This window comes from Amphiprion ocellaris, chromosome 8 (assembly GCF_022539595.1).
Source record: "Amphiprion ocellaris isolate individual 3 ecotype Okinawa chromosome 8, ASM2253959v1, whole genome shotgun sequence".
Taxonomy (NCBI): domain Eukaryota; kingdom Metazoa; phylum Chordata; class Actinopteri; family Pomacentridae; genus Amphiprion; species Amphiprion ocellaris.
Window position 1 is genome coordinate 16831330 of NC_072773.1, and position 18321 is coordinate 16849650.

The 18321-nt window shown below is 35.6% G+C and overlaps 1 long non-coding RNA gene across 1 annotated transcript in view; it reads right to left on the reverse strand.

The window, feature by feature from the left end:
- The window catches only part of LOC129349487 (uncharacterized), a 149491-nt gene extending 139853 nt beyond the window's left edge, over positions 1–9638 (reverse strand). Inside the window, exon 1 of the long non-coding RNA XR_008602506.1 lies at positions 7523–9638. This is a non-coding gene — a long non-coding RNA (uncharacterized LOC129349487). The remainder of the gene's footprint in view (positions 1–7522) is intronic.
- Between the last annotated feature and the right edge of the window lie 8683 nt (positions 9639–18321).

An 18321-nucleotide genomic window follows, 5' to 3' on the forward strand; every position in this document is an offset into this window, starting at 1 on the left:
CGGTCATGTGACGCAGACGGTTCACCTCACAAGACCGGGGTCAACCACGGCTACCAGCATGAACGACGGCGCTTCAGTGAGTGTATTAATCCTTTTTGTCCTGTATGTGGTTTGTTTTTGTGAGAGTCAGTAAGCTGTAATGCATGCCGTTAGCTGCGCTAGCACAGCGTTAGCCGCGCTAATACAGCGCTAGCCACGCTAATACAGCGCTAGCACAGCGCTAATACAGCGCTAGCCGCGCTAATACAGCGCTAGCCGCGCTAATACAGCGCTAGCCGCGCTAATACAGCGCTAGCCGCGCTAATACAGCGTTAGCCGCGCTAGCATAGTAATAAGGTCATACAGACAGCACGTTCTGCAGCTGGGTAGTTGAGTAACAATTTTATAAACGCACAAATGGGTGGAAGTGTGATTTATGCGCCCGAAAATGCAGTTAAGTCACAGAGCAGTGTAAAGAAACTGGTCACCTAGCAAAATGAGTCTAGGTAACACTTTGTTTATTATGTGTGTTTTCTGCTCAAGTTAATGTCCTGGTTTGATTCATTTTAAATTACTCCTGATCTTGAAAGGTTTTAAACTGTGCAGTCAAAGTAGTTACAACTGTGAGCGAATAGCTTGAAATGAACTGCCCTAGACTGCTCTGTTCATAGCCAACCATTCTTTCACAGCTATATCAAGAGTTATTGTGCAATGATAGTGATAAATGCAGCCCATTTTTTCAACTGTTTCCTGTTTAGTATGCGTACCCTAGATTGTTTTTGATCATTTGTTGTAGCCATTTATTTAATCAATTTTAATCCACTCCATAGCAACACCGTCTGAACTGACCAGTCTGGTGAAATTCTGGACTGGATGGGAGACTCTACCAAGAACTCTCTTCGCTGAAGTAGTGAATGGCAGATACCAGGCAGCCTCCACCTGCTATAAGGCCTGACATTCCCAGGACATTACAAGGACTACACATCATTTAAGACTGACATCCTGGCCTGTATTTGCACTTGCCAGTCAAGATGTTTTGTGTTGTTCTCTAGTTAGTTTTACTTGACTGACAAAACTAAGTGCACTGTTGGATTCCCTCCCCTACCTGTTCTCCCAACTCACCTGACAGGTTATCTGGCTCAAGTATGCGTGTTTCTCCCATACATTTAAAGTATCTGAAGTTAAGAATATTTCTGGTGAACAATACATGCAATCACGGCATTAAAGCAGGAGTTAAAAATGAACTGGACTGTACTGACTTTATTTTCTCACTGGTGAATAGGATGAAAATCCGTTGCAAAATTACAAAACAGCAGCCTATATATATATATATATATATATATATATATATATATATATATATATATATATATATATATATATATATATATATATGCCGGGCCAGCTCAGCTTCCCCTCAGAAGAAGTACTGCCACCTGCCAGATGAAGGAGCCTTTTGAGAGGCAGCTGGCATCGTGATTGGACTGTACTTTGGTCTGTTCCAATCCAGCTTCAGCTCCAGAGACGGCAGGTGGGACGAGTCAATGGAGGCTGGATGGACGAAGGTATGCAGCTGAGTACAATCCAGAAAACAACAGAGGTGGAGTGCAGCAGCCCAGGGCCAGAACAAGCAGAGTAGTATCGTATGTCTCTTAGAAAACATCATAGTATAGCCTTTGGTATGAAAAAACGCCATCATATGCATCGTATATTGTACAAATAACAAGTCAAAGGAAAGAGACATACATTGTAGAATTGTAGTAATTGTGGGCTGACTGATTTACTGATTATCAGTGTTTTATTTTTTTTGCTGATTTATGGTAATAAATACATTTAAAAATGGCGCTACTTTGGCTCTGAACCTTTATCTACCTGTGGTCGCTCTGTCTTCTGGAGTGATTTAATTGGTTATCCGTCATGAATAAAACTCTTTTAACTTAACATCTGTAAACAAAACAAAAACGTATCAACAAAGTTTTCTGTTAGAGTTTGTGTTCTTCTAAGTTCAACTCCAAGATTTTAAATATTTTCATTTACTGCAAATGAATATCTACTCCAAATGTTTCACTAATAATCATTATCAGCCTTAAAAACCCACAAAACACCCCTCTATACTCAACCACACTTAGTACAGTCCGGTTCCCCCTTCTATAAATCTGCGTGGAATCTTCCACTTCCTGTTTGTCAAAGTGGCCTTCTACCTGGACAGGTTTTGTTGGAGCTCATGCAACAAACATTTTGGGTAACTGCACTTTAATATGGATGGATGACACTGAATTAGAGTCTGTTTTAATGAGACTGAGTTAAGATGTGTAGCTCTGTCATTAAATAGTAAATTATTTCTCAGAATTCACAGAGAAAAGTCTGAAATGTTTGCTAGGTTAGCGTCCCACATGTTCTTTGGCTCAGCTAAAGCTAACTCTCTCCAACTTCTGGATCTCTTGAGTTGCTTGTTAAATTATCTTGCTAGAGGTGCTGAAGCTCAGAAAGTCTGAGATGTTTGTTCAAAGTAAGCTCATTCTCAAGTCTTCTCTAAACTGTCCTCTTTTGTTTGAACTTTCCCTAAACTTAGGAGTTAATGACAGAGCAGCACATCCAGACTCAGTCTCATTTATGTAGAGATTGAACTTCAGTGTCATTCATTGATGTTAAAGTGCAGTTTTTCAAATGTTTGTTGCACATGCTCCCGACCAAACCAGTCCAGGTGGAAGACGATGTGAAGAGAAAGCTCCAGAGGATGAATATCACACATTTACATTGGAAATTAAAAAAAAGGGATTTCCCTTTAATGATGTTCAAATCTTTGAGTGTTTTGTTGATGTTGGTTTCTAAATGTTTTTTGACACTCCGCCCCAAAGATTAAAACCTTTTACAGCTCGCAAGCTGCAAAAATTCACACATTATCAACTATGTTTCTGACTAAGATAAAACGTGAAAAACTGCCTGATTCCTGCATCATGAATGTAAATCTTTTTGGTTTTTATGACAGTAAACTGAATATATTTGGGTTTGACATTTTATAAACCAAAACAAGAAATGAATTACGCCAATTACAGGTGAAATTGTCTCAAGACACTTTATTTTTCCATTTTCTGTCACATTTAAAATATGACAAAGTAAGAAATTTAAACCGCTTGACTAATCCAATTTATTATTTGGTTTTTAAGAGACTAATCGACAACTAACTTTCTCCACTAAAACTAATAAACATGAGGTCAAATAGAAGGAACACTTTTAAATACTGCAGTCCCACGATGACAAGAATAAAGTTTCTCAACAAAAACTAAATCTGCTGGTGGATTCCATGAAAGTCCTAATAAATGATAATAAAGTGTGATACTAAAGGTTTGTGGTGCTAAAAATGTCAAAGTAAAGATATCAAGTTGAACATCTGGATGTAGGTTGATAAAAGTTGACTTTCTTTCATTTCTCTGGATTTTATGGATGGTGGTTAAAGACCTGCTCTTCTAGTGGTCTTCCTTCTAGTCGCTGTAAAGTCAGTCCATCCTGGCCGACATCAACACCTCTTCATGACAACTTGTTCTGCCTCCGACCTCGTGGAAACTCCAGAAACTCGGGAAAACCCATGGAGACTCGAAGAACTCGTGGCGACTCGAAGAACTCGTGGAGACTCGAGGAACTCGTCAGGTGGGGGAAGGTGTCGTGGGTGGTGTGGTGGGTGGTGGGGGGAGGTGGGGGAGTAGAGGGGGGAGGCCGCCACCCACCTCCCCGCCTACTCTCCACCCAGACTCCACCCAGACTCCGCCTTGGCTCCACCCATGTGGTCACTTCAGAAACTACGATGCCAAAGGGACGACGAATTTATTTCTTTTTATCTGATCTGTAGCTCAGTGAGTTAAGGATTTGCCTGTGGAGCTGCAGGTCGCTGGTTCGAGACCAGACTCTGCTTAAATTTTTCTTAAAATCCTGACAAAGACAAAGAAAGAAAACTGCCACTGCCGGGTCTTGAACCTGCGACCTTCCACTTGGTAGTCTGTCTTCTTACTCCCTGAGCTATTCGCTCAGATACTAATTCTTCTTTTTTTTGCGCATTTATCATCTATTTTTTGTCATTTTCGAGTTTTTTTTAACTCGAGTCTCGACTCGACCGTTTTTCTCAGGAGGTTGGACTTCGGTCTTTGTGCTGGAGGGTGGAACCCTCAGTTCCAAGACTTTCCAAAGCCTCCACACCTCCCGAGTCCTCAGGACCTGAGCTTTCACACATTCTGAGGGCTGAAATTTTCTAAGTCCCACAGTAGTTCTCTGTTAGATTTGACTTTCAGACAGTCCAAGGACTGATATCTTCTAAGTCCCACAGTAGTTCTCTGTTAGATTTGACTTTCAGACAGTCCAAGGACTGATATCTTCTAAGTTCCACAGTAGTTCCTGAGTAGTTCTCTGTTAGTTTGAACCTTTAGACAGTCTGAGGACTGAAATTGTAAAAGTTTCTCAGTACTTCTCTGTTAGTTTGAACTTTATGGTTAACAGAAGCCTTAAAACTTGTGACCATGAGTCTTGATTTCACATTTAGATCATCCATCTGAGTTCTTCTCAGACCTTCACCTGTGGGTTTTTTAGAAATCCTGAACAAACTTTGATTCTCTTCACTGAACAGTAAAGTTTGTGGAGATCAGAAGGTAACATTAGTTTGATCAATGCCTTCAACTACTAGTAGACTTTATCTGGAAATCAGTTTTCTGAAATGAGTTCTTAGTAAATGTGTCCACAATGAAACCAAGAACATAGAAAGAGGAAATGTTTGAAGAAACAACTTGATGTTTTCATTTCAGACTAGAAAATGCTTTCAGACCTTTATCTGTTTTTGCTCTTTTTATCATTTTATTGTTTCTTCTGTTTAATTTGATCTTCTAAAGTTTAACTGGTATCTTTTCAAATGTTTTGTCTTTAGTTTGATTCTTCTTAAACGTTTAGTTTTGCTCTTTTCTCACCTTTTATTCTTTTCTAATGTCTGATTTGATTTCCAAATGTTTTGTCTTTTTAATGTTTAATTGTTTTTTCAAACGTTTTATTGGCTTGTTTGAAAAATTTCCTTTTCTTTCCCTGTGTTTAATTTTTCAATTAAATCTTTGTTTTTCTTTTTAAATGTTTTACCACCTTTCAATGTTTAATTTTCTTTTTAAATGCTTCATTGTATTTTCTGTTTAATTCCTATTTAAAGTTTTATTGTCTTTAAGATTTAATTTTCCAATTAAACATTTAATTTTTAATTCAATGTTTTGTATTTTTAAAGGTTTAATAATCTAATTTAATGTTTTGTATTTTTGAAAAATTTTATTTTTTAAATGTTTATCTAAAATATTTAATCTTCAATGTTTCATATTTTTGTTTTATAAATTTTGTTTAATTTCATAATTACGTTTTGTATCTTCTGTTTATTTAATTACTTTGTCTGTTTAATATAATTTAATTGTATTTAATGTTTAATTTTCTTTTTAAAAGTTTTGTTGTATTAAATGTTTTTTTCCTTTGATTTAATTGCTTTTTTTAAAATGTAGTTTATTTCTTTAATCTTTTTTTTCTGTCAAGATTTTAACCTCAACCTTAGAAATGAAACAAACCCTTAAATCACAATGAAAATACTTCTGTTGTCACAATCATGAGTTAGTCAATTATTCAGTTTATCAATTGAGCTTTATTTGTTTAGCACCTTTTACACAGATGACAAAACTGTGAAAAAAGAGAAAAAAACTATGCTAAAACTATGATTGAAACAAAAAACATATTTAAAAAAAAAAAAAAGATTTAACATGGTAATAAAATCTGTTGTGTCCAGGGGATGGAGGGACTTTATTGAAGTCTTCTTGGGCTCACATGGCAAATCATTTAAAATATAAACTTTATATTCAGTCTAAGGAAACTGGAAACTGCAGAGTGACAGAAGAACCAACATCTCCTGTTTTCTCCTTTAATGAGTGGATTCTTGTGCTTTCAGACTAAAGAACTACAGACTCTTCACAACCTGCTCAAACTCTTGGTACAGGACCTCACCACACGGGTCAAGAAGGTTTCCTTCTCCTCATTTCTACTCTGAAGCTCACCTTCTCCTGCTCAAACTGCTGACAAATGTTTCTGCTGCTCTAAAGTCTGCTCTCCAGAACTTCCTAAAAACTCTCAAAGTCTCTTCTGCTGCAGGTTGCTTTGTAGAACTGTTCCAGAAAACCTCACTAAACCACATGGAGGGGCCTCAAGATAGTCGTCCAAATGAAACCATACAAAAACCAAACTAGTACAACCCAAACGCTAAAGTCTCCTGCAGCCTACCAGAGAACTTCTGAGAACAGAGAATCAGGACAGGAACTCTTACCTTCTGGACAACCAACGTTGGTTCACAAACAGGAATACAGAATGTGTCTGACCAAAAACCTCTAAAGACTCACTACAGCCAAGATAAAGACACAACTCACCTGCACCAAATCCACTAATCACTGCACACATTAGCACCGTGTGCTAACTGTGGCTAAAGAACCACATTTACCAAGACAACTATCCAGTACAAAGCCCTAAAACACACCAAGAAACACATTAAAGATGATTTTACTGCTGGAAGCTGCAAGCCAACGCCTAAAGAACAAACTGAAGCAACAGAGCCAAACCCAGTTCTGTGGTGAAGGGAAGCAGAAGAAATGTTTGTCTGCAGCCACATAAAGCAGGAAGATAGTGAGCTGCTCAGGTGTTCCTGATAACACCAAGCAGCCACCTGGACAGCCAATAGGAACACAGCTCACTGGAAGTCCAGAGGGTTGGGTTAGTGAAGGAAATTTAATTTAAAGTTGAGGCAGAAAGTTAACAAAGAAAGTTGAAAACCACCTTCTGATACCTGAAATCTCTGAGTTTTCACACAAAGAACACCTGAACATGTCAAACTGGTTTCATAGTAGAACCCTCATTGTAAAAACGCCATAGTATGGTGTGTTGCTCAAAAAACATTACGACCCGGCTGTCTAGGGTCGCCGAGTAGCAACACAAAAACAGGTGGTATATTCCACCCAACATCCTTGAACATAAACTTAAAAAGTTCATTCAAAGGAATATTCCACCCAAAATCCTTCAATGTAGACCAAAAAATCTTGGTGTAAAGGAGTATTCCACCTTAAATGTAGAGCTAAAGGATGGTTTGGAGTAATATTCTACTCTAAAATCTTCCAATGTGGACCTAAAAGGTTTATCTGATGGTATATTCTACCCAACATCCTGGAACATTTACCTAAAAGGTTGGTTTAATGGTATAGTCCCAGAAGAACCCTTGAACATCGGGCTTAATGGTATATTCCCCCCAAAATACTTGTACATATACCAAGAAGTCAGAGTAAAGGAAATGTAGACCTAAAAGGATTGTTTAAAGGAATATTTAAACGATTATTTTCATTATTTAATAATCTGTTATCAGTCAGAACCCTGGCAAACTTATGTTCATCAGTTTTTTTAGTGGAAGTCACAAATAAAGGAGCTCTTGGTTTTTCCCAGCGTTAGTGAGTCAAAAGCTGCTGTTTCAACACAGACACGTTCACATGCATCCACAAACCTCTCAGCACTCAAACACCCACAGACAGGAGGCCGGCTGGACCGAGGCTCGGCAGCGTCCTCAGACCCACGAGTCGGGGAGTCGCTGAACTTGTTGGTCCGGTTTGAAGGCCTCCGTGTGGTCCAGTAGAAGTCCACGTAGTCGGTGTTGCCTTTGAACCGCAGCGACTGGCTGCCATCAGGTGGACAGGCTCATCCTCGTAGGGCTCCTCCTGTAGCCTTGAGGGAACCACAGGAACATTCAGTAGCTGTTGGAGTTCTTCCTGTCAGGCTCATGGTAGAACGGCTCTGAAGTATCTTGTACTTGTCTTATCTGGAACAATCTAACAGCCTAAACTGTTAACAGCGGTGTAAAGAAGCAAACACACAGGCATAGATTAGGACTCAAACTAGATTTATTTTAGAAAACAAATCAGCTTAGAGGCATTTGTTCACACATGTGGCTGAATAGGAGGCCGTCCAATCAGATTCGAGGTCTTCACTCTGCAGGTTGTTTCTTTGGTGAGACTCTTGGACCTCCATCAGCTGACGTGGATGTTTGATGGTCTTCCTCTCTAGTGCCAGATGATTCATCCATGAATTCAGCAGCTACAGGCTGAAATGAAACTCATGCTGCCGTTATTGAATTCCTGTTCCAGATCAAATGTTCAGAGCTCACCTTGAATGCAGCCGTCTGCTGTCTGATAGTTTTTCTCATTGTAGTCTTCAATAAAGTCTTTTTCCTCATGTCAGGATGTGGTGAGATTCTTTCTCAGTCTCTGCAGACGTCCCTCATTGTGCATCTCCAGAGAAGAAACAGAAAAACTGATCACTGCTTCAGCATCACAAACACTCTCCAGCACTGTTCCCTCTAAGCTGCGCGCATGCGCAATTGCGCACTGCTGACACGGTCTCCGTGCACAGAAAATCTGCGCTGCGCACAAAAAAAAAAATCCAACCTAAATTGTAAATAAAATAAACACGTAACAATTCATTCTGTGCTATTTTTCAATGTGAGTCAGTGAGTGACAGGTGACTGGCTGCTGCAGCCAATGATGCGATTCACATACGTATTTACCATAGACTGTATATAATGGTATTTACGCAGCTAATCAATGTCAGGCGTCCTTATGTGCAGCCACCGTTGTTCTCATAGATATGAATGAGTAGATAGGACACGCCCCTTTGAGCTGCGTGCTACGGCGAGGCTAAGCTAGTGGGGGAAAAGTTTCAGTGCATTCCGTTGATGTAGACGGCGTGAAAACAGAAACGAGTATGCTGGCTCACTGTGCTGCATACAGTTACACACTACGTCGTACGATTGAGACAGACAGTCTGAGGACTGAAAACCTAAAAGTTCTTCAGTAGTTCTCTGTTAGTTTGAACCTTCAGAACGTCTGAGGACTGAAATTTTAAAAGTTTCTCTGTAGTTCTCTGTTAATTTGAACTTTCTGGTTAACAGAAGCCTTAAAACTTGTGACCATGAGTCTTGATTTCACATTTAGACCATCCATCTGAGTTCTTCTCAGACCTTTACCTGCGGGTTTTTTAGAAATCCTCAACAAACTTTGATTCTCTTCACTGAACAGTAAAGTTTGTGGAGATCAGAAGGTAACATTAGTTTGATCAATGCCTTCAACTACTAGTAGACTTTATCTGGAAAGCAGTTTTCTGAAATGAATTCTTAGTAAATCTTTCCACAATCAAACTAAGAACATAGAAAGAGGAAATGTTTGAAGAAACAACTTGATGTTTTCATTTCAGACTAGAAAACGCTTTCAGACCTTTATCTGTTTTTGCTCTTTTTGATCGTTTTATTGTCTCTTCTGTTTAATTTGATCTTCTAAAGTCTAACTGGTGTCTTTTGAAATGTTTTGTCTTTAGTTTGATTCTTCTTAAACGTTTAGTTTTGCTCTTTTCTCACCTTTTATTCTTTTCTAATGTCTGATTTGATTTCCAGATGTTTTGTCTTTTTAATGTTATTTGTTTTTTTAAATGCTTTATCGGCTTGTTTGAGTTTCTTTTTCTTTCCCAATATTTAATGTTTCGATTAAATCTTTAAGGTTTTTCTTTTTAAATGTTTTACCACCTTTTAATGTTTAATTTTCTTTTTAAATGCTTCATTGTATTTTCTGTGTAATTCCTATTTGAAGTTTTATTGTCTTTAAGATGTAATTTTCTAATTAAACATTTAATTTTTTAATTAAATGTTTTGTCTTTTTTGGCTTTTTATTGGATAGGCATAGTGAGAGACAAACAGGAAAAGACATGCAGCAAAGGGTCAGGAGGAGGATTCGAACCCGAGCCACTGCGTCAGAGACCAGCCCCTGTACATGGGTCACCCACTTAACCCATTGAGCTATACAAGTACCCATGTCATGTCTTTTTAAAGGTTTAATGATCCAATTAAATGTTTTGCATTTTTTAAAATGTTTAACATTCTTCTTGTTTAATTGTATTTTTTAAATGTTTAATTCTGGAAAATATTTTATCTGTAATTTTGAATATTTGTATTTTAAAAATTTTGTTTCATTTCATAATGACATGTATTGTATATTGCTGAATGATCTCATTCAATATTTTGTCTGTTTAATATAATTTAATGTAATTAATGTTTAACTCTATTAAACAGACAAAATATTGAATGAGATCATTCAGCAATATACAATACATGTCATTATGAAATGAAACAAAATTTTTAAAATACAAATATTCAAAATTACAGATAAAATATTTTCCAGAATTAAACATTTAAAAAATACAATTAAACAAGAAGAATGTTAAACATTTTAAAAAATGCAAAACATTTAATTGGATCATTAAACCTTTAAAAAGACAAAACATTTAATTACAAAATTAAATGTTTAACTAGAAAATTACATCTTAAAGACAATAAAGCTTCAAATAGGAATTAAACAGAAAATACAATGAAGCATTTAAAAAGAAAACTAAACATTAAAAGGTGGTATATGTATATATAATTTAATTGTATTTAATGTTTAACTCTATTAAACAGACAAAATATTGAATGAGATCATTCAGCAATATACAATACATGTCATTATGAAATGAAACAAAATTTTTAAAATACAAATATTCAAAATTACAGATAAAATATTTTCCAGAATTAAACATTTAAAAAATACAATTAAACAAGAAGAATGTTAAACATTTTAAAAAATGCAAAACATTTAATTGGATCATTAAACCTTTAAAAAGACAAAACATTTAATTACAAAATTAAATGTTTAACTAGAAAATTACATCTTAAAGACAATAAAGCTTCAAATAGGAATTAAACAGAAAATACAATGAAGCATTTAAAAAGAAAACTAAACATTAAAAGGTGGTATATGTATATATAATTTAATTGTATTTAATGTTTAACTCTATTAAACAGACAAAATATTGAATGAGATCATTCAGCAATATACAATACATGTCATTATGAAATGAAACAAAATTTTTAAAATACAAATATTCAAAATTACAGATAAAATATTTTCCAGAATTAAACATTTAAAAAATACAATTAAACAAGAAGAATGTTAAACATTTTAAAAAATGCAAAACATTTAATTGGATCATTAAACCTTTAAAAAGACAAAACATTTAATTACAAAATTAAATGTTTAACTAGAAAATTACATCTTAAAGACAATAAAGCTTCAAATAGGAATTAAACAGAAAATACAATGAAGCATTTAAAAAGAAAACTAAACATTAAAAGGTGGTATATGTATATATAATTTAATTGTATTTAATGTTTAACTCTATTAAACAGACAAAATATTGAATGAGATCATTCAGCAATATACAATACATGTCATTATGAAATGAAACAAAATTTTTAAAATACAAATATTCAAAATTACAGATAAAATATTTTCCAGAATTAAACATTTAAAAAATACAATTAAACAAGAAGAATGTTAAACATTTTAAAAAATGCAAAACATTTAATTGGATCATTAAACCTTTAAAAAGACAAAACATTTAATTACAAAATTAAATGTTTAACTAGAAAATTACATCTTAAAGACAATAAAGCTTCAAATAGGAATTAAACAGAAAATACAATGAAGCATTTAAAAAGAAAACTAAACATTAAAAGGTGGTATATGTATATATAATTTAATTGTATTTAATGTTTAACTCTATTAAACAGACAAAATATTGAATTAGATAATTCAACAAGAAAAAATACATGTCATTATGAAATGAAACAAAATTTTTAAAATACAAATATTCAAAATTATAGATAAAATATTTCCCAGAATTAAACATTTAAAAAATACAATTAAACAATAAGAATGTTAAACATTTTAAAAATTACAAAACATTTAATTGGATCATTAAACCTTTAAAAAGACAAAACATTTAATTAAAAAATTAAATGTTTAATTAGAAATTACATCTTAAATTTCTTAAATCTTTTTAATAATAAAACTTTTTAAAAGTTCTACTGTATTAATTTTTTTCCTTTGATTTAATTGCTTTTTGTTATGTAGTTTATTTCTTTAATCTTCTTTTTCTGTCAAGATTTTAACCCCAACCTTAAAAATGAAATAAACCCTTAAATCACAATGAAAATACTTCTGTTGCCACAATCATGAGTTAGTCAATTATTCAGTTCATCAATTCAACTTTATTTGTTTAGCACCTTTTACACAGATGACAAAACTAAACAAGCAAAGAGAAAAAACTATGCTAAAACTATGACTAAAACTCAATAACATATTTTTTAAAAAAAAGATTTAACATGGTAATAAAATATGTTGTGTCCAGAGGATGGAGGGAGTTTATTGAAGTCTTTTTGGGCTCACATGGGAAATCATTTAAAATATAAACTTGATATTCAGTCTAAGGAAACTGCAGAGCGACAGAAGAACCAACAATATCTCCTGTTTTCTCCTTTAATGAGTCGACTCTTCTTGTGCTTTCAGACCAAAGAACTACAGACTCTTCACAACCTGGTCAAACTCTTGGTACAGGACCTCACCACACTGGTCAAGAAGGTTTCTGTCTCATTTCTACTCTGAAGCTCACCTTCTCCTGCTCAACCTGCTGACAAATGTTTCTGCTGCTCTAAAGTCTGGTCTCCAGAACTTCCTAAAAACTCTCCAAGTCTCTTCTGCTGCAGGTTGCTTTGTAGAACTGTTCCAGAAAACCTCACTAAACCACATGGAGGGGCCTCAAGATAGTCGTCCAAATGAAACCATACAAAAACCAAACTAGCACAACCCAAACGCTAAAGTCTCCTGCAGCCTACCAGAGAACCTCTGAGAACAGAGAATCAGGACAGGAACTCTTACCTTCTGGACAGCCAACGTTGGTTCACAAACAAGAATACAGAATGTGTCTGACCAAAACCTCTAAAGACTCACTACAGCCAAGATAAAGACACAACTCAACTGTACCAAATCCACTAATCACTGCACACATTAGCACCATGTGCTAACTGTGGCTAAAGAACCTCATTTACCAAGACAACTATCCAGTACAAAGCCCTAAAACACACCAAGAAACACATTAAAGATGATTTTACTGCTGGAAGCTGCAAGCCAACACCTAAAGAACAAACTGAAGCAACGGAGCCAAACCCAGTTCAGTGGTGAAGAGAAGCAGAGGAAATGTTTGTCTGCAGCTAAATAAAGCAGGAAGACACTGAGCTGCTCAGGTGTTCCTGATAACACCAAGCTGCTCAGGTGTTCCTGATAACACCAAGCAGCCACCTGGACAGCCAATAGGAACACAGCTTCCTGGAAGTCCAGAGGGCTGGGTTAGTGAAGGAAATTTAATTTAAAGTTGAAGCAGAAAGTTAATAAAGAAAGTTGAAAACCACCTTCTGATACCTGAAATCTCTGAGTTTTCACACAAAGAACACCTGAACATGTCAAACTGGTTTCATAGTAGAACCATCATTGTAAAAACGTCATAGTATGGTGTGTTGCTCAAAAAACATTAGGACCCGGCTGTCAGGGGACAAACATGTAAGAAACATGAGAACAGAGAGAATCCAACCAGTAGGTCACAGTTTATCATCCCCCAGTCATCTCCTGAAGTCCATATGGTGAGAGACATCAGTATCTGGTTGTTAATTTACCAGAGGATGCTTATAATCATGCTGATGTGGTCTGAACTCTACAGTATTTTAGTGACTCAATAAATGCCTAAGTTGTTTTTTTTAAACTGCTTTTTAGTTTTTAATAAACATTTAAGAGCCTATATGTAATCAATAAATGGCCTTTGCCTATCTTAAGAAAAACTCACTCAGATCTCTGATATGTTAACAGTACTAAATAAATCAATAAATACATGCATACACACATAAATAAGTTAATACATTAACTGTGTTAAGATAAGATTTAGATTTTAAAAAAGTTGTTTATGTTTTTGCAGAATCCAGTATTGCTCACTGGTTGGTCATTACATTTTATTAGTTTGATTTCACTGTTTAAAATGATGCCACCTCTTTTCAGACAGAACCTGTGATAATAAAACAATACAAAATTTTTAGTTCCGTGTTAATAAAGCACTTAAAGCTTTAAGTATGGCTAAATGCTTTTTTCAAAATTAAATATATCACTCCTTATGTGGTAGTGGCCCCAAGTTCAGTAAAGTTGGAAAGATATTCACAGATTCGGGCTTCCAGCATCAATAACTCATTAGATATAGGTTGTCAATACATAAACGGTGCCTCTTTCCCATTGTTGCAAGGCAGACAATGTGCTACAAGCCCAGTTTTATCAAAAGTAGCTGTCTTTCAAGCTACAGGAATAACATTGGTGTCTATGGAGTGAACAGGGTCCGTCTGCAATTTGCAAAACCGCTGCAACAGTAAAGAGAGACAAATATTCAATAACTTCACTCTTATACATTGTAGTGTCACTAAAATCACTGCAGCCTTCAACTGGCTCCTGTTGACAAAGTGTCTTAACAGAAATGTAAATGCTGCAATTTGATTCTTTTAATGAACCATGTAACTTGAATGGATGTGATGCTGGTGTGACCACAGTGCACACGTCTGATGTTGCTCACAGTGGTCCAAGGGACGCTCAGGGAGTTTGTGTGTTTGCTCAGACTCATGAAAAATTACAGGGAACATTGCTGCCAGGATATGCACGGTTTTTACAAGCGTGTTCCCAGCTGTAAAATGTCAAAAAATACCTGGATGTTCTCCTGCATCCTGTCTCATTTTTCAGTTTGGAAGCAGTTTCTGGCCATTTTGACCCCAGAATCCTCCAACAGAAGATTGCGTGAGTATAACCAGGGCCAAGCCTCTAGGAGATCTGAGACAGATGACCCCTGCATCCCAGATCAATCACTGTGACAAAGTAGCATGTTCCAATAGTATGAAAACTGCATGCAACAGTGCATATTTTGTCAGCAGTACATACTGAGTAAAAAAAAAAAGTGTTTGGAGCTGGGTTAATGTGTGGAAAAACCCATAAGAAGGAACAGTGAGCTCAATACAGGAAGGATTCTTTATTTCCATGCCTTCTACAGGGATCATTACCAGTGAGGATGGTGACCTTTTGCCTGACACATGAAGTTTTGGTCCCAACAGTCTTTTTGCAACATAACATATGGGGTTCGTGTGCATGTGCATGTGTGAGGCCACTTGCAAGATTACCATTTTAAAATGAAACCAGCTCTTTAGCAATGACATCATATTCAAAGCCTTTAACCACAGAGATAAAACTCAACCGTCCTCTTTCACCCCATGTTACATTTTTATCTTCTTTATTAGTTTTTGTGTCATTATTTTCTATCTTGTCCAAGCATTGCCCCTAAAATTGCACATTTTCAGTGTTTCCTTTGTTCAATTTTTTAAAGTGTCCTTTCAGTCCATTGACTGTATTTGTAAAACACACTGAAACTGCCTTTTGTGTAAATTGTTGAGAACACATTAGATTCGGGATCAGAGACAACACTTTACCCTACACATATTGTACATGTTATTTCCTTGTAGTATTGACTTTAGTCTTGCTTTACACTGCAGAAAATATTGAAAAATAATTTTAAAAATCCTTGAATAGTTATCTGTGTTCACATTTTTGATTGATAAAGTATGCACAATATATATCCAACCAAGTAAATGACAGGATTTAATCCTCTGAACTTCAAGCAATTTATGGACATTTTTACTCACTGTGGGTTAATTTTTCACTGCAATATGAGGTCCCGTATCTCTATGAAAACAGCACAGTCATTCCTAGAAATAACTTAGAAATGTCCTTTTTGCAGTATGAAACACCTACATTGCAATAAATTAAAAAAGAAGATTGAAATTCTTTGATTGTATCCTTTACAACAATTGAAAAATATGGAATCAATGTGAAATTAACATGTTCAGCATTTTTTTTTATATTCCCACAGGTGCTATCAATTCTTGAAATTTTTTAAAATACTATCAATATTTTACAGATTACATTTTTTAAAGTTATTTTTAGGGCCTTTTGTTGGCTTTATTGGATAGAAGACCTGCATCAAATGGCCATGAGCTGGAATCAAACCCAGTCCACTACATTAATGGGTCCCCAGTTCAGCCAGCTGAGCTATCTGAGCTATCTTTTGCGATACTTGTCTTCAATCTGATAGCTTCAATCACAGCCTGCAGTTCAGCCCAGTTCAGCTGAAAAGTCACGGAACTGCTGTCATATCACCGTTGCTTGCAGCTGAGTCACTATTAGCTTAAGCAGATTTTTCTTTTCTTTTTTGGAATGTAACTATTACAACTGGCTCATTTTTGGTGAATTTTTATTTGAGACATGTAGAACAAAGTGACTTTGAGGAAATTCTAGTAGAGCTCATTTCACAGAAAATTTATTCAAGGACAATTGGAAAGTTAAAAATATTGATTATTCTTTCTGTTATTATTAAAGTTTTTCGCTCTGATAAATGGTTTGATTTTTTTCATGATGCTGTGAAAAGATAACATCCCTTTCAAATCTGCTGGAGTTCAGAGGGTCAATAAAATTTTTTAAAATATCGTTCTGAAAATATTTCTGACAGGATTAGAAAATGTCCCTCCCTGGGAGTGAATATCACTGAAGCCAGTGTGTTTGAGAGAACTCAAGGCTTTTTAAAACCAATTTATTTTCCTGCTGTGGCAGAGAAGGCATGTTCGAGTGACAGAGAACTTCTGAAGAACACAACCTGAGGCTCACTGCATTGCTTTCCTCGCCTCCAGCTTGGATCCCCATCACATGTAGGCGTTTTTCACAGACAGATGCACTCGACTGTCAGTCACTCATGTGCTGTGCAACACACGTGATAACTATCAGTTATGTTCAGGCAAAAAAACAACAACAAAAAACAACAACACAGCAATAACATGGAAAGCTAGAAACTCACAGCTAATAATCTTTTAAGTTGACTGTGAGAACAAACATCTCTTGCTGGTCACAAATCACATCTACCAGGCTTTACTCTGCTTTTATTGGCAAAGCTTACTGCTGCTCTTTGGACATCGGAGAAGCCGCTGCATTGTCTTCTATTTCTAACCCTGTCAGAAAATCCAAACAAACACGAGCCACAGACTACAGGCTCTGCTGTGGGGTTTGATTACCTGCTCCACAGAGGAGCCTATACTGCCCCTTGTTGTTCCTCAGCTGACAGCTTTGGTAAGACACAGGGCTTGCATTTGCTTTGTGAGTGGCATTTCTTTTTTTCAAGCCTACAGCTATTAATTGCCAGGAGTATACTTAAGAAAAGGTCAAACACTGTTCTGCTAAGTGGTGAGTTTGCGTGTGTGCTCATTGTTTGTATATCCTTACATTTCTGCGAGAGAGAGAGAGAGAGAGAGAGACTGTGTGACAGGATGAATGAATAAGGCAGAGACATTCTGTACAGCAAAATCTGATTGAATATACATACATACATATATATATATATATATATATATATATATATATATATATATATATATATATATATATATATATATATATATACATGGCCAGTCAAAAGTTTGGACACACCTTCTCATTTAATGCTTTTTATTTATTCGTGTTATTTTCTACATTGTAGATTAATACTAAAGCTTAGCACTTTTTTTTAACAACATAACTCCATATGTATTCTTTTATAGCTTTGATGTCTTCAGTATCAATCTATAATGTAGAAAATAATTAAATAAAAACCACTGAATGAGAAGGTGTGTCCAAACCAAACTTTTGACTGGTAGTGTATATGTATGTATGTATAATCATTCTTTATTCTTATCTTTATTTCTTTTTCGTAATGAAAGGAAACATTCTGTTAGAGAAATGTGATATATGATGGCAGATCTAAATGTTCAAGTAAAATAAGCAAAACATTCCACTGATCCAAATACTGTGTTACAAAACATTCATATGCCGCCCATTTGCATGTGCAGTTTGAATGGGTTGTGAAATTCGACGGATGTACAGTACTTATTTCATGTATTTCATTCGGTGCAGCTGTCTGGTAAACCTGTGGGTTATGAAGTCTGATGTTTGGCATTTAAGTTCTGAAGACGCGCAAATAACGTCATATATATAAACACAGATACTGCACAGGAACACAGCAACATATCAACCAATACAAAGCACAGCAAGTAACTGTCACCACTGATAACAAAGTACATTATATTATGTGGTCTAATTAAAAAAAAAAACTACACAGATGTTGAGCTTGTTTTAAAGTGTAGCAGCTGTGCTGGTACAATGTAAAGTAGTGGCTAAACTAGGTGTGTGCATATACCAAATTAAGTTATACTGAATAAATAAACCATGCTAGCAACATGGCTGCTATCTTTTTATGCTGAAAGAAGTACGGTCCTATTGAGTTCTA